General features: G+C 37.1%; 1 long non-coding RNA gene across 3 annotated transcripts in view; it reads right to left on the reverse strand.

Annotated features, from left to right (window-relative positions):
• Positions 1–1,165: 1,165 nt before the first annotated feature.
• Positions 1,166–21,910, reverse strand: part of LOC127880212 (uncharacterized) — a 31,691-nt gene continuing 10,946 nt past the window's right edge. For all 3 annotated transcript variants that reach the window (XR_008049464.1, XR_008049462.1, XR_008049463.1), the window contains exons 2-3: positions 2,161–2,261; positions 1,166–1,720 (exon numbers count right to left, since the gene is read on the reverse strand). This is a non-coding gene — a long non-coding RNA (uncharacterized LOC127880212). The remainder of the gene's footprint in view (positions 1,721–2,160; positions 2,262–21,910) is intronic.

Here is a 21,910-nt window from a genome sequence, read left to right on the forward strand (position 1 = left end):
ATTCAACTATCAGCTTAGGCTGAGAGTTGCAATGCGCTCACTCTTGTCCATGGGTGCAAAATGTTATCAACAATGCAAGGGTTAAGGAACACTGAAACTGCAAGAACTTATTAAAGTTTACCTATCTAAACCACAAACTTATCTAAATGGTACCATTAAAGCAAGAAATGATTGATTTTATTGACTTAGGTTTTATTTTGTACGCTGTATCCGCCATATTGGATAATTGACCCACTTTTGGTTAGGTCGCAGCACACCAATATTTTGCACGTCGGGTTATCTGCTCCAGCCTATAAAGTCGATAACGATGTGGTATTCGATACAGAATACACTGTTTCAAATTTAAACATAAACATGTCAGCGAGAAAAGTGTGTTGAAACATCGTCGTGTTTTTAAAGGGTGCATGCAAAGGATAACATCCGTAGGTTGCCATTCAGGTAAATTTAACATGTTTATGAAGTTTATTCATTATTTTCCTCAATTTGTCTCGAACGACGTCTGTTTAGTGAAGCGCACGGATTCGCTGCGCTGAACTGCACCCATGTTTATGAAGGGGTACATATGGACTGCCATAGCCGCCATAGAAAAAATTATCAAAGGCTCTGAGAGTCCGTTTATATGGACTAGGTCCCCTACCGGCTCCACCATTGTCAGAAATTCCACCATTGTCAGAATCGTTTTTATTTTTATTTTTTGGTTTTGTTGCCATAGCAACCAGAATTTTTTACAAACGAACAAAATGAAATGACGTGCATAATGTCCATATTGCCATCTATCCATGTTTCAAGTTTCATGAAAAAATATTTAGAACTTTTAAAGTTATCGCAGGATCCAGAAAAGTGTGACAGACTGACGGACCTACGGACAGACGGACACACAGAGCGAAAACCATAAGTCCCCTCCGGTGAAACCGGTAGGGGACAAAAATCTATCGTGTCTACAGGTACACATATAGCAGATGTATGTTCAGGAATTAAAGAGATAGGGAAAATGTACTAAAAACAATTTTTTTGCGATACTAATGATATTTAAATGCTTGTATTTGAGAGTATACTTAACATAAAATGCATTTCAGTTTTGCATTGGCTGTAAATAAAGAGTAGAAGCGTAGAGGAGATTTTTACAAACAACACTTACAAATGTGAATGATTAACAAAAATTAACTATGGTAGGTATGAAATTTCATTTAAATCATAAATACAGATTGATATACAAAAGTCATGTAGGCCTACATGGATGATATGTGAAATACAGTATTTCTTGAAAGTCAGAAATATCATCATTCTAAATAATTGTATATACAGAAGTCATGTATGCAAGCATTTCCCCAGGATTTTGGTCAAGCACAGCGGCAAGACATGGCGGAATGGGGGTTGATTCAAAAGGTTGCCCATTAAGCTTTCTTTTTTTCTCTACATTTTCTTAATCACAAAACACTATACTTAGGAGCTATTTAACCACTTTTTTCTACATGTTCCTATATAAAATACACACTAATTTAGAGCTATGAAAGCATTAAAATTTATTTTATTGTTTATTTACTTTTCCTCAATTTATTATACTAAAGTCATATTTTATATTATAAAATAACTAAGTCCACTGCCTCATTGTCTGGTCCTTCAATGCTGACCATCACCAGAGCATTGTGGACAGCAGACTTCAGGCGAGCAGAATTTTCTGTGTTTACCCCCTTTCATTGTGCTTAAGCCTACTCGCAGTCTGAAAAACAAACAAAATGTAAAATTATTCTGAAATTAGAATGTTTAATCTCATTGACTTTACACTAAGAGATGTTTAAGCAAAAAATCAATTTTCGTTTGTTATTACGTATATTATTGACAGTCTAGTCAAGTACCCAAGGAGCAGTACCGACTTCTGAACGCACTGATCTGCACATGTGAAGAATACACAAAGAGCACAATAAACCTACAAAAGGGTGGATTATTTTTTCAAACAACTGTTTTATTTCAAAGTCTAGTATATGTTTATAAAGTTGCATTAAAATATGCTTTTGTATTTAAATGTTATCATCTGTAGTGTCTAATATTTTATTCAACACACTATCTGTCTGTTTTTAATAATTATTCACGTGCGATTTCATTTTGCGTTGATTTCACTACATACTTATAAAAAGTTTAGTTAAGTAAAGATGTTCTTACCTCCTTAAACTTCTGTTACCCATGGACAACATTGGACAATATTGCTGCCACTGACTCGCTGTTTGAGACTTTTGGTTCGTGGGTTGGAGGTCTCAGGATCACTAAAACGACCTTGACACTATGATATGTGAAACGAGTATTACTTCAAAATCAGAGTATCATTATTCTAAATAACTTTGAATGCAAAAACAGTGAAAACATATCTTAATAATAAATCACACTAAGTCTGTACTGCCGCCTGTCTGCTCAGCACTCGTCCCCTTTTGAAAATGGTACACTAAATAATCAAACTACAAAGCGCAAGTTAAGTATGTACGCCCGTCTGTCTGCTAAGCACTGGTCTGATTTTGAAAATTAAATACTCGATAATCCAACAATAAAGCGCGCTAAGTATGCACAATCGTCTGTCTGCTAAGAACTGGTCCAACTTTGAAAGTTATACACTCAATTATCGAACGATAAATCACACTTAGTATTGCCTAGTTCACACCAACGGCGAATGCCGCGCTTTGAATCGGCGAGTAAAGCGCCGTCATTTTTGTTCACTTTTTCAAAAATATCTCGATCTATTACGCTCTGGTAAGCTCTGATACGCTCTCATACGAATTGGTTGACGCTTTGAGGACAAACTATTTCCCGACTTGTTACGATTCCTCACGCTTTGATTCCGCTTTGATCCCGCTTTGATCAGGCTTTGTTACGCTTGAAATCACGCTTTGATAAGCTTTATTACGCTTCATTTCGCTTTGATGCGATGATGACGCTTTAAATCAGGCTCTGATACGACAATCAAGCTTTGTTGTGCATTTTTACGCTCTGTTACGTATTGGAAAATGTCGAGATTACCGATTTTTATCTCGCTTTTGATTCAGAGCCTATATAAAGATGCAGCAGATACACAAAATCATTGCATCTTTGACTCCAGAACACGATGGCAGAACAACAGGATCCAGAGGTTCCAGATGTATCAGAGCATGATCTATCCGAACAAGACCTGACGTTTGTCTCTCTGTTGTATAACTATATTCTATTCCTTGAGGCAGATGAGAGGGAGGAAGAACAGCAAAGACAAGGAGAGGTTGATATACCAGCAAGAGGTAGAAAACCATGTATCAGACGCTGCTGGACCAGGCCATGGCTAACTGAAGAAAGAAGACAGCAATATGGTCATTACGCTAGCCTCTTGGACACAAAACTCATATAAGAAGACCCTGGTGTCTTCAGAAACTTCATAAGATTAAACCCTGAGGTGTTTGATGATATCCTGGAAAGAGTGGCACCAGTCATCCAGAAGCAGCAGACTAATTACAGGCATCCTCTGTCAGCTGGCCTCAAGCTGGCAATCACCTTGAGACATCTGGCCACTGGGGGCAACTACAGGTCACTGGCATATGAATTCAGATGTGGTATCTCCACAATATCAGAGCTGATTCCAGAAGTGTGCACGGCAATTGTACAGGCATATAAAGATGAAGTTTTAAACCAACCTACCTTGGGAGCGGTTAGCTGTTAGTGAAGGTGATGACCTTGCTAGGGGTGTCATGGCTCTAGTTGCCCCCGTGTCCAGGTCTAGGATGTTGGTATAGCTATTTGAAGTTTGTGATGATGGTTGTGGGTACAGGGCAGGGTACTGGCTGCTCATGTAATGATAGTCTTGGAAGCCCCAGACACTGATGTGCTGTTGACCTAGCATATGCTGTGTCGACCACAGTGATGATGAAGGCTGCCACTGGTGACTCTTTGACACCATTCTTTAGGGGCATTGCCAACTGGTGGAGCTTGATAGGTACGACTGACGTTGTGGCTGGATTGGCTGGATTGGGGCGACCTGTTGCTGCTGCTGTGGGAAGGTGGGCATCTGCTGAAACATCCCATAACACTCTTCAGCCTCTGTCCTTCGTGTAGCACTTCCATAAGCTTGATCTGTGTGGCTCGTTTGATGTCCCCAGGAAGCTGGGTCAGACTCTCATCTATATGTCTGGCAAAGCTGGAGGGACCACCTTTCTTGTCAGACATAAACTCCATCAGACTTCTCTTCAAGTCAACACTCTCTGTTGAGAGTCTATGAGAGGGTGGCTCTGTAGGCTGGAACGCTGACCCAGAGTCTGACTGAATGATGACTTCCGTTGGTTCTCTACCTCTACCACGGATGCTCACCACCTTTCTGCGTTCCACGCTTTCGATGTGGTCTTTGAGGAAGGAGAACCTCTCCCAGACCCATTTATCCGTGGCAGACATGTCCTCGACTGTCTCAGTACCCTAACCCGACTTCCCCACAGTCCACTTTAGGCGGCTCATCTGGGTACGGTTGGACTTGTAAAAGGTTTTTAGGGCTGCAACCGCAACACCCATGTCAGCAGCTTTTTCCTCCCATAGCTTCTCTTTGTTCTGCGGGTCTTTATAATCTGTCAGTCTCTTTGAGTTGATGGAATGAGTGTCTTTTAGCCAATGACCTCTTCTTTTTGCGCTTCTGTTAGTGTTGCATAGTAGTATGGTTTGTACGTACGCTTTTTGCTGGCGGCTGCTGCTGGAACAGGTGTGATGACTGGGAGATGATCCCCTGCAGGGTGAGGCTGTGGCTGCTCTGGCTCTGGAACCAGTATTTCTTCATCTTCTGCCGGCGGTGGTGTTGGAGACCTCGGCATTTCAGCCACTTGGCCTATGACTGTCTCTTTTCGGCTCTTCTTTGCTGCACCTCTACCTCTCTTGGGTCCCATCTTTGTGTTAAAGGCTGTATAAAGGTGAGGATCCGTAATAATTTACCGATTTTTAAATATTTTTTTCATATTTTATTAATAAAGGTTATCAAAAAACAATGTATATGCTATTGGACATAAGCATACAAAAATGAGCAATACAAATTGTTTTGAGCTCAAAATGCAGTGTCCTCCAAGATAATTGTGTTTACAAACAATCAGTTTATTTACATCGCTGTTTACTCGTAAATTGAAAGTGAAAGTGACTCAGGTCACCAAAAATATATCGTTGATTTTCAACGTTTTCTGGTATCACTCACAAAGTAGGTCTCTTCTAAATGGCTAAAACGTTTGTAGTGATATAGTAAGTTACTTTCTGCTGGTAAAAAGTTGTTTAAAATAGAATTAAAATTGAATTTCGGCTATTTGTAGCATACGTAACCGCTTTGAGGCTACACATCACGTTAGTTGCAAAGTTGAAAACATTTACTTCAATTATAAAGCGGGTATATCTTCCATAATTCTTGACAACGTTGCACCTTAGCTGTGTTATGGGCATTTTTTATGCAAGAGTTACTGAAATCCGTAACAATTAGACCAGATTATATGCATAATAATTGAATTTCTCACCTTTATAGAGCTTTTAATAGTAGTTTTTCAGGTTCAGGATACGTCCTCTTTTCTCATATGAAGGCCAGCCTGTGTACAGAGTACAGAGAGAGAACCGCAAGGGACCTATTCGAACTCTGCACATGAACATGTTACTACAAATTGTCTCCAATCCAGAACCTGAACAGGAAATACAAACTGTCCGCAAGGTCAGAACGTATTCAAAGCCTAGTCAAAATTCTGGTAGTGATAGTGACAGTAGCTCAAGTTCTGATTCTAATGTACAAATATATAGGATTCCACAGAGAAGGATTATTAACACTCGTACTGCTGTAATTCCAGGCCCAGTGACCAGCATCAGTACCCCTGCCATTTCTCATTCTTCTCCATCTCACTCTACTCGTTTCTTTGTTCTGTTATATGTATAAATACATATATACGAGAATTCCGATATACATTCGGACAGTCACATAAATATCGAACCTTGGGCGACGTTTCTAGTTATTTGAACCCCTACCCCACTACATAGAGATGAAGAAAGAGCGTCATATCGTAGGAGATCGTGAAAGATCGTGCGAAAGCGTGAGGAAGCTTGCCAAGTGTACCAAAGCCTTTCAAAACGTGTCAATCCTTGATGAAAGCGTCTCAATTCGTGGGAAAGAGGGAGAGTCCTTCATGAAAACGTAACAAAGCGTGTCGTATCTTGATGAAAGCGTCTGACCTCGTGTAAGATCTTCATGCCAGATCGTATCAAATCTTGAGCCATCTTAACGAAGCGTGTCAAGTGGTGACATACCGTGAAGACTGGGGTCCCCGCTTTGAACCAAGCTCTGTTAAGCTTTCCTTCGATTCGAGTCAGGCTTTGCTGAGTTTTGTTACGGTTTTTTAAGCTTTGATACGCTCTCGGCGCTTTAATCAATTCGTGATAGAGCGCCCACAATTTTTAAACAGTTTAAAAAAAAATTGGCGTTCTTGCCGAATGTCCCGCTTCATCACACGATCTATTACGACACTGACGCTTTATTCAAGCATTGATACGTTTTGCTGCCGCTTTGCACGCCGCTTTAAAGCGCCATCAAAGCGCCGTTGGTGTGAACCTAGCATATGTACAACTGTCTGTCTGCTATAAACTGGTCCGATTTTGAAAGATATACACCGAAAAATCAAACAATAAAGCACTCTTAATTTTTTACGACCGTTTGTCTGCTGTGAATTGCGCCATTTTGAAAATTATACACGCATTTATCCAACAACCGAGCCCACTTAAGTAAGCTAAGTCTGTGCGACCGCTTACCCCCTCAGATATTTTCTATGAAACAATCAACAACAATCAAGGTATACACATATCATTTGTTTTGGAATAGTGTTATTTACTTTTGCTAATCAGTGTTATTCTTTCAGTCTCTTATTACACATACTTTCCACTTGAAAAGCTGTAATATAATTGGAAATGGGTTTTATGGATTTAGGAAGCCTCCGCTATCAATGTGCCCCATGCCCACACTTAGAATAACTTCAAAACTTTGAATAGAACTTCAAATCAGTTGCTTAAAACTTAGCAACATCATTGTGTAACTAACAAAGTCCACACTTGTCATAGTAACTTTCAACTTTGAATAGAACTTCAAAGCAGTTTCTTAAAACTCGACAATATCACTGTTTATCTAACAACGTTCACACTTGTCATAGTATCTTTCAACTTTGAATAGAACTTCAAAGAAGTTGATAAAAACTCGACAATATCAATGTTTATCTAACAAAGTTCACACTTCCACACTTATAATAACTTTATAACTTTGAATCATAATTATAACTTAATCTTAATCAGTCGTTTGAAACATCATATAGTACTAATATCAATTTTATTCACAATAAAATGAACACAGTGTCTTTTTATCTGCATTCAAGGTATCAAGGAAACATATGACCTGAGCTAATCACCCCGTAACATGTGATTTATTACTTTCATTGACTGCCTGCTGGTAAGCTGACCACTGCATCAAATTAACATGTAATTGATACAAGATAGTGGGAGAGTAGTTTCTACTCTCTCTCTCTGGGGCCTGACTTAGAACTATTATCTAAGAAGTACCCGAGCCTACAATGACCAATCGAACATAAGTAGACTCTGATTCCAAATGACTACCTCACGGCCGTTGATTGCGGGCTCCACATTATTTTGCGATGCATTAGTAAATTAGCCAATGCTGTTTCCGAGGTGGCGCTAAGGACCGGATGTTTATAAATTTCACGGATGAGTCTTCAGGTTGAGTAGATTTTAAATGTTTTTCCAACACATTTTGCAATATTTAAAAAAAATCGGACAATTTGGTGTGATTCAGTGAAGATTAATTCAGCGACTAATGTACATACACATACAACCACAATCGATTTGGAAACTTTAGGACCTTTAAAAGTTACGACATCGTGGAGTTTTTGAAAGCAAATCAAGATCGAACACTCAACCTCAACGAAACATTAAGTGTATGGCCTGCACCGAAAATTAAAATGGTTGAAAATGTTGATTGGCGCCACCTCCTGCCATAATAGCCACCTTCTTGGCATTGGCTCAATCTCTTTTGAAGAAAAAAACACACCAAATTATCTATTAGATCGACAAGAAGCCAATGTTTTGTGTGCATGTTACAATGTATACATGTTCAAAGCAATGGTTTGATGTTGTAAGCGATTTCATTGGGTGGAAATCTGCTCGTCACACAGACAAAAACATCGATTTTATGTTACAATCTTTTACATGCCACAACTTATAAAGGTCATCACGTTTTCAAATGGGGGTTGTTATTTTATGTCTCTGTACATGTGTGGATGAATAAATCTTCGCTGAATCGCACTACATTGTCCGATTTAAAAATAATGCGATATATGTTGAAAAAAAAAACATATAACACCATCTCACTCCATGAAATTTAATAACATCCGGTCTTTATTTTAGCGCCAACTCGGAAGTAGCATGGGCTCATTTATGAATGTATCGCATAAAGGAGGTTGCGCTAACAAACGTTAATCTCGTGACGTGTTTCTTGCGTAATCGGAGTACTAAATTAAAGGAGTTATTATTTTAATTAATTAATTAATTTACATCTTTACAACCGTTTTATTCGACTAAGCCTCTAAGCAAACTCAATCTTAAGTCAGGGTCTATCCTTTGGAGTGCTACTTCGGGGAAAGTGCTCTGTCAGCAATACTGCTTAAAAGGAATAGGTAAAGGAAATAAGTAATTTAGATCGAATAGAATTTCAATACCTCTTTACAGTGTTCATTGTCCATAAGAAATTAACGGAAATAAGAAAATCGGTGAATTGTAATTAAAGCGCTTAGTGAAAGGTAATTAAATAACGTAACCTTAGTCAAATCAACAGCATTTTTAGTATAATCTTTCTAAAGTGTGTTATTGTGGGGTGGATTTTTGATAAAAAAGAAGGGCCGTGGAAAGAAGTAAGTCTAGTTTAGTGTTCATCCTAACAATATTTACCATCCCTGAACCATTCAGCTAACCCTTAAACCATTAGAATAGTTTTAGTTACTAGCATATAAGTTATACTTCTCGGTATCAGAAATTACAGTTTTTGCTATTTGATAAGATAATAAGATAACAGTTTAGTGCTTCAAGTGTAATATAAAAGACCCCGTACAGTATACAACTAAAGCCAAATAAGATCTCCTAGCAATTAGCACTTGCAACTTGCACTCTCCGCGAAACAGGGACCCTCTTACTACTTCCATATACCGGACTACTAATTAAGCGACCAAAGGGCCCTATTAAGTTCTCAATTAAGACCAATTAGAAGTAGGAACCCCTTCTGCTATTAGACTCTTCGGGAATCATCCATTAAACCGCCATTAATTTATCGCAAGTAAGAAACAAAGTATATCTACAATTAACTTAAATCAAAACACTGCGCGCGTGGGCAAATAGCAAACAAAAAAGTAATTACCCAACTTGTTTATTCCAATCCACATAAACAGCTTAAGGAAAAAAAGGATTGAGCTTTTATTAGAAAAATAATATGCAAGAGAAACGATTACCGTAGACGTAGTATACTTATTCAGCTTAAACCGCATATCCTGTTCCTTACTATGATTACTATGCCCGCGAAAATAAAGAAAGCTCTCACGAGCATGAAAACGTCGTTCACCAACAATGCCGCCTCACTCTCTGAAACCCCTAAAATAAAGCGTGCAAACTTCCGCTCTGAAGACCTCTCAATTGACTCCGTGTGTGTGTTTGAGATTTATTTACAGGTCGTTCAGCGTCTTCGCGACTACAGATGTATCGACCTGCCCCTGTGACCCTTCAGGGGAGAAAATTAGGTAATATTATACATCAGAGCACGATGGCCAATGAGACCTTAATGTGACTAGATGCTTTTTTTTAATGGATTATGTAGTTGTTTGCCTTTTATCGAAATGGTTTTTGCAGTATTCCTATTATCTCTAGATTAGCATTATCCTTATTGGCATTAATGTTTATTCCTTATAGTTTGTGTGTGGTTTTTGTGCTCTCCGCCCCAAGAGGTGTTAGTGGGGGTTCGAGCGGGATACAGAGGGCGCCCCGATTCCAGAGGCGCCCCTGGTTCTTTTAAGTGCCCGGTGTACAGCAACGATACACTGCACCCCCGTTTAACGTCCCTCGCGGAGGACTAGTTAGTACATAAACATAGATTAGTACAGATATTACTCTACTGCCCTGTGTCTTGGTGTAAATTCACACGGGCTCTCTCTGTTGTGCTATTGGATATTGTCAGGTGTTTTAATGGTGTTGCAAGGGTCAGACTAGTTTTGAAAGGTTATTTAGTTTAATATAGTAGAAAAGGGGCTGCGTTTGTGTGGTTGGACCGAGATGACTGGTATTATACAGCGACACGTATTTCTATGGAACGTCATTACTGACTCCATATGACTGTTGTCGTTGTTTGCAGTACATTAATCATTATTTTCAGTGGAATATACATTATGCTTTGTGCAATTTTCTATACGTTCGGTACATTCGTCATTGTATGCAGTAGTTAAAATATTACGCGAAGTAGTAACAACATTATGTTCTGTCCAAACTTCTTGACGTTCTTTACATTCAACATTATGTGTAGTAGTTTTATCATTATGCGCTGTGCGAACGTCTTTACGTTCGGTACATTCGTCATTACGTGCAGCAGTTACATCATTATGTGCAGTAGTAACAACATTACGTGCTGTGCAAACTTCTTTCCGTTCGGTACATTCGTCATGACTCATTATGTGTAGTAGTTTTATAATAATGCGCTGTGCAAACGTCTTTACGTTCGATACATTCGTCATAACGTGCAGCAGTTACATCATTAAGTACAGTAGTAACAACATTACGTGACCATAGAAAGAATAATAGTATTGTTTCAATCTTAAACATCCCTGCTGGAACCCCGAGGGCGATCCACGGTGCGACGCTAACTCCGAAAATCTCTTGAAATTATTTAATAACAGCAGCATTAACTTCCTTAATGACGGTAAAATAACAAGACTGTCTGATAGCGAAGATCAACATGACAGCGCGATCGATCTAGCCCTTACCTCAGCCCATCTTCAAGCTATAAGAGATTTCAATGTCATTGACGGCTCGTTTGAAAGTGACCATCTTTCAATCATAATAAACATTAAGGCTAAAATAAAAAATACCCTTTCGTCTAGACAACACAAATGGAAAATACGCAAAGCCTCACTCGAAAAATGGAACAACTTTAAAACTCAGTGTGATTACGAGTTCCTTCCTATTTCAGATCATACTGACACCAACTCTCACTATATCAAAACTTAAAAATGTACTTGATAACTCAATCCCTATATGCAAAAAACCTAAAAACATCAAACGGTCTGTACCATAGTGGAATCAGGAATGCACAGACGTCATCAAATATCGTGAAAATTGTAGGAAACATGTATCCGAATCAAGACCGGTCCTAAGTATGAAAAAATTAAAGAAGCCCGCACAAGAGCTAAACAAGTACTCAAAAAAGCAAAATAAGATAATTGGAACGAATTTTGTAATAATCTCTCACATAAAACAACTAGCAAAGAACTATGGTATCAAGTAAAACGTATGCAAGGTAGACCTCCTACTATCACACCTATCTTCCGGGTAAACAACGAAGTTCTTGTATCTAACGCTGATAAAGCTTCGGCTCTAGTACAACCTTATCAAAAAGTAAGCAGTGACGACGGCTACTCTCAAACGTTTATCGAGAGGAAAATAAAAACAAAAAATGAATTTCCTGTCTCTTTACAATCTCTTACCGAAGGTAAAAACCGCAAAAACAATGCTCCTTTTAGCCTGTTCGAGCTCGAATCTGCTCTCCTTACACGCAAAAATGGCGCGCCGGGCGACGATAACATTCATTATAAAAAACATAAACAACTTCCACTCTCAGCAAAACAAGAATTACTTGCCCTATATAATAAATCGTGGTCTGAAGGTACCCTTCCTGATGAATGGCACGAGGCCAAAATAATTCCGATCCTTAAAATTAATAAGCCTAAAGACTCTCCGGCTTCATATCGGCCTATCTCTTAAACCTTTACTTTCACCAAACTAATGCAGAAAATGATAAACCGAGACTCTGCGCATATCTAGAAAAACATAACAAAATCTCTGAAGTCCGATCGGGCTGTAGATCCAATCACTCGTGCGAAGACTATTTAGTACGCCTTGAAGCTGATATCAAAAGAGCCCAAAATCTCGGTCAAACTGTGGCAGCCGTATTTTTAGACCTCACGGCAGCATTTGATAAACTATGGAACGAAAACGCCATTAAAACACTTCATACGTTAGGAATAGAGGGTAAAATGCTCAATTGGCTTGCAGCTTTTTTTACGACGCGCAAAATAAAAGTGAGACTGCATGAAGTGACATCAGAATCAGTCGAGACTTTAAACGGCTGTCCTCAAGGTAGTGTCTTATCTCCAATATTATTTTCCGTGACTATGAACACCTTAGACAGAACAATTAATGCACACCATGCTCAAAATGAAACTGATCAAATCAAATTATCACTTTTTGTAGACGATAGTGCAATATGGATAACATCAAAATCGCCGAATCTGGCAATAACTAAAAACCAAAAAAGCCCTAACTGCCAAAGAAAACTGGAGCACATCAAATTGCTTCCAAATAAATCCCACAAAAACTCAAGCAATCTTATTCTCTGCCAGAGCAAATAAAGCAGCGGCCGATGAACGTAAAGCAACTCTAACTAAGAAAATCACAGAACCCCCACAACTAACCCTATGTGGTACTCATCTTCCGTTCCTTGACAATATTACTTTTTTTGTGTATGACATTTGACAAATATTTAACATGGAAAGACCACATTCTTAAACTAATTGTACGCTGCCAAAAGGACCTCAACTTTCTAAAATGCATCCGAGGAAACAACTAGGGTACGGATAAAAAAGCCCTTATGCGTATCTATAAAGCCACTATCTGGGCAAAAATAAATTACGGAGGCATTGCGTACAATTCAGCCAGCGATACATTACTAAATAGATAACAAGTTCCCCAAAATACGGCACTTAAAATAAGAACTGGTACTCGTAAATCTACAAGCACCGTGCTACTACACATCGAATGTGGAATGCGAGAACTGGGTCAACATAGGCAAATTAACCAACTAAAATACCGCGCGCGCACGCAATCTATTACACCCAGATTTCACTGACGGTAGCAAAAATGAAGAACTTGAAGTAGCAGGCGCGGCCTTTGTAGTCAAAAATGCCATTATACACCAATGCAATGTTAAATACAAAAAAGATCTGTCTATATTTGCTTGCGAACTAGCTATTATTAATAGCGCCATAACGTGGCTTAACGAACTTGCAACTCACGAATGCTCAAACTACGCGATATTATCCGATTCTCTCAGCGCATTACCAGCATTAAATGCAGGCTCATCGAAAACGCGACCCGAACTAATATGTGCAACATTAAAGGGAATCACAAAACTAGCAAACAACAATATCACTCTCAAATTTGTATGGATACCGAGTAACGTAGGCATTCCGGGTAACGAACACGCTGACCAACTTGCCAAGATAGGTTCTCATGAAGGTATACCCTCCGATTTAAATGCTAGCGCGCGCAAACTAATTGCAATCATTTACCAGAAAGAATATAATGAACAGGACCACCACTGGTCAATATACTGCGGCAATCATAATTTACCGCTAATAACCAACCCTAGCCATAAGATTAACATATATAGTTCAATTAAACGGGAAGATAGAGCCTATACTCGCATGCGGCTACGAGTGACTAGATTGCACGACGATTACAACAAAACTGTTCTCTGTCCCCAGTGCAACGTCCCAAACACTTTCGAACACCTATTCTTTATATACCCGGAACATTCCGTTCAGCGACAAGAATTAAGTGCAGGGGTAATAGCAGCGTACACAAAATATAACTGCCAATGATCGCGACCTACTGTTAATGCCGCCAAGCGGGATCGGTTATATTGTAAGGCAACATATTTTAAAATCTCTAAGAGATACGGGATACCTTGATAAAATATAAATATACTAGACGCATCGCGGTTAAATCGTACACATAAATATTCCGGAAACGAGAATCCACAGCGAATGCCTTATTAAATAAAACAATAATCCTACAGTACTTCGCATTGATGCGAAGATGCCGCGGAGAGGGGATTAGTATCAACGAATACGAACCATATATTTTAACATTTCTGATGTATTTTATGGCCCCTCATATATCCGAACAAGTATCTCTAAGACTACATTCTAATAATCATTAATTTACTAATTCACCATTATCTTGAAAAAAAAAACACCATTTATATATACAAACATAGACTAATTTGAAGCCTTCAACGTTCTATAATTACCTCCCCTACAATAAAAAAATATATAAGAAAACTCGCATCCTACGAACGATCAAAATCTCAATATATCCTCCATATTTTTTCTGGTGGAATTCAATTTAAAGCTAGCTGTATATCCGCATTAAATCAATGACATAAGCGATATAAAAAAGGCATTCATAAAATCTCGCGTTGACTTGAATAAATTACCTCCCTTAAGCTTATCGGAATATCAATAATATGTATATGCATAAAACGTGCTCCCTGCAAAGCGTGATAATAAACCGCGTGCCCGTGCCACTCGTTCTCCAATGACTTACTAAATAAAACTCAAACTATCTACACACATCTCGACCAACTACAACCCCGGTAAATAGGTAATCAGGATAAATATACATGTAGGAAATTATGGACAAACACTCATAGTAAATATATAACCTGTATCTTGTCTAATTATAACCCAGAACAACACTATCAAATGTCTGGAATAGATTTTTGTGAGAATTACGATATCACACTGTGATCATCAGTCTACAGTATAGCCCTCACATAATCGAAACCAGACATCTACATATAAGCTAGAGTAGATTCAAATTACAATTAAACATGATAAATAGCAATGTATGATTCATTCACTGAATACCACTATCAAATGTCTTGAATAGATTTTTTGTGAGAATTACGATATCACATTGTGATCATCAGGCTACAGTATAGCCCTCACAAAATCGAAACCAGATATATACATATTAGCTGAAATAAATTCAAATGAGAATTAAGAATCTCAACGACGGAAGGGTACGCTCCCCCTAATACATGTCACTCGGCCTATTTAGACCACTATGGATATGCTCTAATCCTTCTTTTAAAACCAAATAACGCATCTATACAACAAAACCCAGGGTTCCGCGAGACCCTCTTTTTCATTCTCTTAAGCTGTAAACAGCCAACGACTACGAAGACAGGGGAAAGCACACAGACAACATACTTCCACAGACTATCGGAAGATGCAATAAGTGCGCACGTGGGCAAATCGCGTTTACCCACAGTGCAACCCCTTTAGGTGTAAATAATGTTGTAATTAAATGCAACATAAGTATTGATGCAAAGCATCAAAGGGCGTCGGGAATTTCAGTGTAAAAGGCACTCAATGAAGTTACATGGACATGGAACGATTTTTTTCTTCTGTAAATATTAATATATTGGCCGATTATTTTTAACAAAATAGAAAAAGATACTGGTATAACCATTATCTATAATTTGTGTTATACTCCCCAAATAACCATTATTTATGATGTTGTGTTATAACCCCCAAATAACCATTATCTATGATTTTTTATGTAACCCCCAAATATTTCATAGTTCATTTTATTTACATTGGTTTCCCTTTTTTACTGGCATCCGTGTGCAGTTTTCATTAATGGAACAGAACTGTGAAGGTTTTAAAAAATCTGCTTCATCTTGTAAGCGTAATTTCATATTTTTCTCAACTTCAAGGGGAGATGATTCAAAACTTATTCCTACGTTGCTCATTTACGATAGGGGTTGAGTACTCATTGATATGAAAACACTGTAAACGTTTGAAAAAAGAAAAGAATGAAAACTGTAAATTGCATAAAGAAGCTGCATTTCACAATACTTTGAAATTCAGTAAAAGATCATAATAGATTTATTGCTCCGATATTCATCATTTTCAATAGGGTTCAGTAATACTGATATAAAAACACTTAACAAGTTTAGAAGGATTCAGACGAAAGTTGTGAAATCTTTTAAACAAGTGGAAATAGTTTATTTTGTCAAATTTAATAGAAACAAATTATGGACTTATTGTCCCGATGTTTCTCATTTTAAATGAGGTAAAATGCTCATTGATATGAAGACACTGTAAGTTTGGAAAGAATCTGATGAAAAATGTTGACATAATCACCTATCTAAGCAGTTTTTCACCTTTATTTTTAAATTCAAAGAGAGATAATTCTGGACTTATGGTCCGATATTGCTCATATAGAGTTTGGGTTGGGTCCTCATTGATAAAAAAAACCTTTGCAAGTTTGGGAATAATCGGATGAAATTTTGGACTTCGAACAACGATTTCAAAATTTCTCAAATTCTAAGGAAGATAACTATGGACGTAGAGGTTGGATAATGTTAAAGGCCTCATACCACATGGATTGTAATATGTGTTGCGCTTCGCGCTCTATATGTGGTTCTTAAAAAAAACTCCGAGGAGTGCTTGACTCTAGGGAAACGGGTTGCTGGGAAACAGCTCCTCCTTGATAAGCGTCTGCTTTATTTATCACAACTCATTGTTACAATCAATAATACGTGTCCCGCTTCGCACTCTATATGTCGAGGGCTGAACGGAAGACTGTTGTAACTCATATTAAATAAAGGAGGAGATACTGCAGTTTTCCGTTCAGCCCTCGATGTGGTAGAGATAATACTTAGGGCCTATGATAGACAACTATAAAAATACATGGATAATAGATGTGTTTTTTGCATTTATTTGTTAATATAAAACCCTAGTATTTTTATAAGATATTTAAGTGATGTAGGAAATTTTAATTAACGTTGTCACCACGCGGCATCCATTAATTTGAATAAAAAATGTCCAATTGTAGTAAAATGGATTTTAAAATGTATACATAAAATAAAGATTTATTATATTTATTAACTGACTGAAAAAAAATGTCAGCCGCCTAACTGTTCCGTTTGTGCCGGAACGCGGGATTGAACCGGGGGCATTTAGATGATTTTTGCGTAAACAACTTCAGTCTAACGCTCTCCCACTTGAGCTATTCCGGCTGACATCATTTATATACTGCTATTTGGTGAAGTTGTTTATAGCGATCGTTATTATATGTCTATTAATAAACTAATACATCGTACGTTTTCGTACCACTACGCCTTCCAATAAACATGCTTGCGCGATAGGTCGTCAAATATCGTACTACATTGATTCTCCACTAAATAAGCAAATTAGGAACACCACAAAACAAATATATTTTGATTATGTTTTATACAAAACCAGAAAGTTTCGCGTATTTGCCCAGTCCCTGTGATCTTTCCCCTGTGATCAGTTGTGGATCAGTTATTAATTAAAACAATTAGCTTTGCATTATTGGCAATAAATGTTGTAATAAATGTAAAAGGCACAAATGCTGTACTTATTTACACTAATTTACATAAAAAAATCACCACTATGCAAGATATTCTTAAAACAAAAATATATACATTGATCCGTAAAATAACTTCTCCTCCCATAAGCGAAAAAAAAATGCAGTACATACTAGTCGCCACTCTCCAGAGCGACGCCAATAAGGTATTTATAGCCAATTCTACCTTCCTTTCGACTATTTACAGGATGAACAGAGTGACCGGGAACATACTCTGAACTGCTGCAAAATGATATGTACTGCGTTGAACGGTAATGCGCACATTTCGCAGAGTATTTCAGTCCAATTTACTTTGTTTTGATAGCATATGTGCATATTTGAATCTTTACATGTAGTACGGGAAAATAAACTTATTTTGCTTATCACAGTAGGGTATCAAAGACATTAACGAAATATAAAATACGTGTTATTGTTATTATAAGCACAACGTGGATAACGACACATTTAGAAATGTACTCGTATTTGTAAATTGATTAAAGGTTGAGTCTCTGAGACTTATGAATATATGCACAGAATAGGGAGAAATTCCCTTCTATGAACAGTGTACATGCTGCTTTACCCGATGTTTTTTAGGGATTCATCTCAAATCAGCCAATTAAATGTTGAGTATAATTCAATAGTCTCCACTGGTGGTAAATTTATTCAATATTCTATTTGCAATGGAATTAGGTTAAAACTTGGGTCAGACAGCTACGCCGAACAAGTCAAGATCATCGTCATGCATCTTATGAAGCAGCCATAAATCAAGGTTTAAAATGTCCGTCTACATAGCTTGGAAATGCTTTCAGTTGTCTTTAACTTTTATAAATAAAACTATTTAATGAAAAGCAAAAATAAAACACAATTATCAATGCGCCTATCCATGTATGCTGTAATTAGTGTAAAAGTGAATGAACTGTTACAGTATATCATGGTAGTAAGCATAGTACGTTTACAACATAAAACGATTTTGGGGAATGTTAATACTTAAATAATCTATTAGTGAAAGGAATAATATCAATCAGTTATGCTTTCTCGCATGATAAGATGTTGTTAAAATCAAAACACCGTCCTCACCCACTCGTGTTTGCAATATTCGGTGACAATAAAAACACTTTAAAGTGGCCTTTTCACAGATTTTGGCATATTTTGAAGTTTGTCATTAAATGCTTTATATTGATAAATGTAAACATTGGATCTTAAAAGCTCCAGTAAAAAATCAAGAATAAAATTTAAAAAGGAAATAAAAGTAGCCGGTACCATGGTTCGAACCAGTGATCCCCGGAGTCCTGGAGTTAGTCTGAAGTAAAAACGCATAAGCCCTCTCGGCTATTCCGCCGGGTGTACACATTATTAGTATTTTATACCTTATATAAGCAATCTTCGTAGTTTCGTAAATTTAAACATCAACAGAACTCTCCAAATTGTTCAATCGTTTCTCGTTGCAACGCTTTATAATTTTTAGGTTTTCAAATCGTCAAAAGATACATATAATGGCTATATTGGACTATGGTAAATGTTCAGTAATACTGTTACCTCACAAATATCATAACTAAAACGAAAATTTGCGAATCGGAAACAACTTTTTTCAATTTTGTCAATTTTCCAAACCGTGAAAAAATCCCTTTAACAGCCGTTTCAGAAAACATGAAATTTGAAGAAACATTTTTGTTTCATAATTTCACCTTAAATAATTGACCAGTCGCCAAATTATCGATCGCTCCGCCCACAAAGTCACGTGGTCTAGTGATTAGAAAACTCCGACAAGAAACGTTTCTTATACATATTATATAGGGAGGTGATGAAAAATCCGTTGTAAAAATGAGCATTTATTTCATATTGATTTTGAACTTGTATGCAACCGTCTGACAGTGAACCCGGTGGCTATTCATATATAATTTTGAAAATATTTTTATTAAATTCAAATGACACACCCGATACGACTCGAGTTAGTCTGTTCAACAGGCCTTAGGTTAACGGAGTTAGCCTGTACGGACAGGCAATGGTATTACCATCATACCATTTGGTATAGGGTTAGCCTGTAGATAACCTGGATAAAAGATCTATAAATAAATAGTTTATTTATAGATAACGAAGGAAAAGGGATAAGTTCACGGTATCTCGATCTCTCGATTATTTATTGAAAATAATGAAGATAAACGCCTTTTTAGGTCTTGAACTTAATAAATATGTGAAATATGGAATGCAAATATTTATTTTATTCAAGGAATTTAGAACATTTAAAGATTGAATATAATAAATGCTAAAGTGAATCTATCTTGTTACCGCGTGGTTTATTTGTAATACCTGTGAAATGTACAATAGATTCATAATATTGAAAAACACTATGCATTTGTTGATACATGTAGTTAAATTATATTTAAGTATGCAATAGCAAAAATAATAACAAACAAAAAGTATGAACGTAATTTTATTTTTTTTTTTTTTTTTAATTATTTACCCATATATTTATCTAATTATTAATTCATTCAGTCATTTATCCTTCCATCCGTTCGTCAGTTCGTCCATCCGTTTGTTTGTTCGTTTGTGCGTTCGTGCGTTTGTTCATTGTTTGTTTGTTGGTTGGTTCGTTCGTTCTTTGGTTCGTTCATCGGATCGATCGTTCGTTTGTTTGTTCGTTTGTTTGTTCTTTTGTTATTTCGTTCTTTTTTGGTTTGTTCTTTGGTTAATTCTTTTTTTCGTTTGTGCCTTCGTTCGTTCGTTCGATCATTCATTCGTTCGTTCGTTCATGCATTTATTCATTCATTTATGTATTTGTGTTTTAAACATTTTTGTTTTGTATTTTGTTTTTATTTAATTATTTATTCGTTCATTCATTCATTAAAGCGGGTATATACGATTTAGTCAAATATTTATGAATTTATATAAACTGTGTAAAAAACTTATTATATATATATTTCAATATAAATTAAAATAAAAGTTAAGAAGAACATGTGTCGAAAAATGCGAAATAAGCCAGATATTTAATTCTGAAATTGAAAACGGCTGTACAGCCGAATTCGCCAGCATGTATACCATACATGTACGATGTGCATCTAAACTTAGTTTAACGGTTTATTTGAAATTCTTCAACGATATCTATTCATACGACACACGAACACTATCTCCGATCCTAATACAAAGACGAATGCTTCGGTTATTGTAGGAAAATATGTACGTCACTATCGGCTCGGGGCGCTAATTTGTCTTTGCTGCATTTTATGAAATTCGGCTTTAATGTATAATTTTTCTGGCCTATTTTGTGTTATTGTAACATATTTTATCAATATATTACAATTAAACACATATAAAAAATCGTATATACCCGCTTTAATCTTTCAACCCTTCGTCCGTCCGTTTTTTTCCGTTTCTTTGTGCGTTCGTGCGTTTGTTCATTGGTTCGTTCGTTTGTTCATGAGTTCGTTCGTTTGTTCTTCCATCCATCCATCCATCCATCCATCCATCCATCCATCCATCCATCCATCCATCCATCCATCCATCCATCCATCCATCCATCCATCCATCCATCCATCGATCCAACCTTCCTTCCTTCCATCCTTCCTTCCTTCCATCCTTCCTTCCCTCCCTCCTTCCCTCCCTTCCTTCCTTCCTTTCTTCCTCCCTCCCTCCCTCCCTCCCTCCCTCACTCTCTCTCCCTCCCTCCGTCCCTTCCTCCGTTCCTCCCTCCGTCCCTCCCTCCCACTCACACCCTCCCTCCCTCCCTTCATTCCTTACTTCCTCCCTCCCTCCCTCCCATCCATCCAGCCAGCCAGCCAGCCAGCCAGCCAGCCAGCCATTTATTCATTATTCATTTTTGATGTATTTAATAATTTATTTACTTATTTTGTGTTCAACCTTTTAGCTTTTTTAAGTTAATTAAATGTATTAAATTTCTTGTTAAATATATTGTTGTGACAAACATACAAAATCAAATAAAATTAAAAAAAAACGTTCTAAATTGAAATAGTGTAAATTACTAAAATTAAATAGAAATAACATCGGTGAAGTACCATGGGTGCTTTTCACAGTATAATACAAGTTTAAACTCTCACAGACGAGAAAACGTTCAAGGCGCGTTATTAAATAACTTTATAATTTATGCGCAAAGTTGGTTTCTATCACAGCACATACTACATTTGAAATAAACATTCGCTTGCAAGACATCTAATTGGGCAGAGATGCAATTATATTCCTTTATAAAATACGATTTTTAGCCTCAACTTATCTGTTGACTTTTAAGTAAGATATCATCTGCCTCCATAGGATGCTTATTAGTTGTTTTATTATTTACTTAATTGTATGTGTCGTCCTCAGTCGTCTCCAGGTGTCTAGAAAATCACTTCTTTGATGTCATCTAGTCACAAGTCAACGGCGCTATTTTCAGACGATTTTTTATTTCAAAATTGGATTCCATATTATTTTG

Source organism: Dreissena polymorpha, chromosome 4 (assembly GCF_020536995.1).
Source record: "Dreissena polymorpha isolate Duluth1 chromosome 4, UMN_Dpol_1.0, whole genome shotgun sequence".
Taxonomy (NCBI): domain Eukaryota; kingdom Metazoa; phylum Mollusca; class Bivalvia; order Myida; family Dreissenidae; genus Dreissena; species Dreissena polymorpha.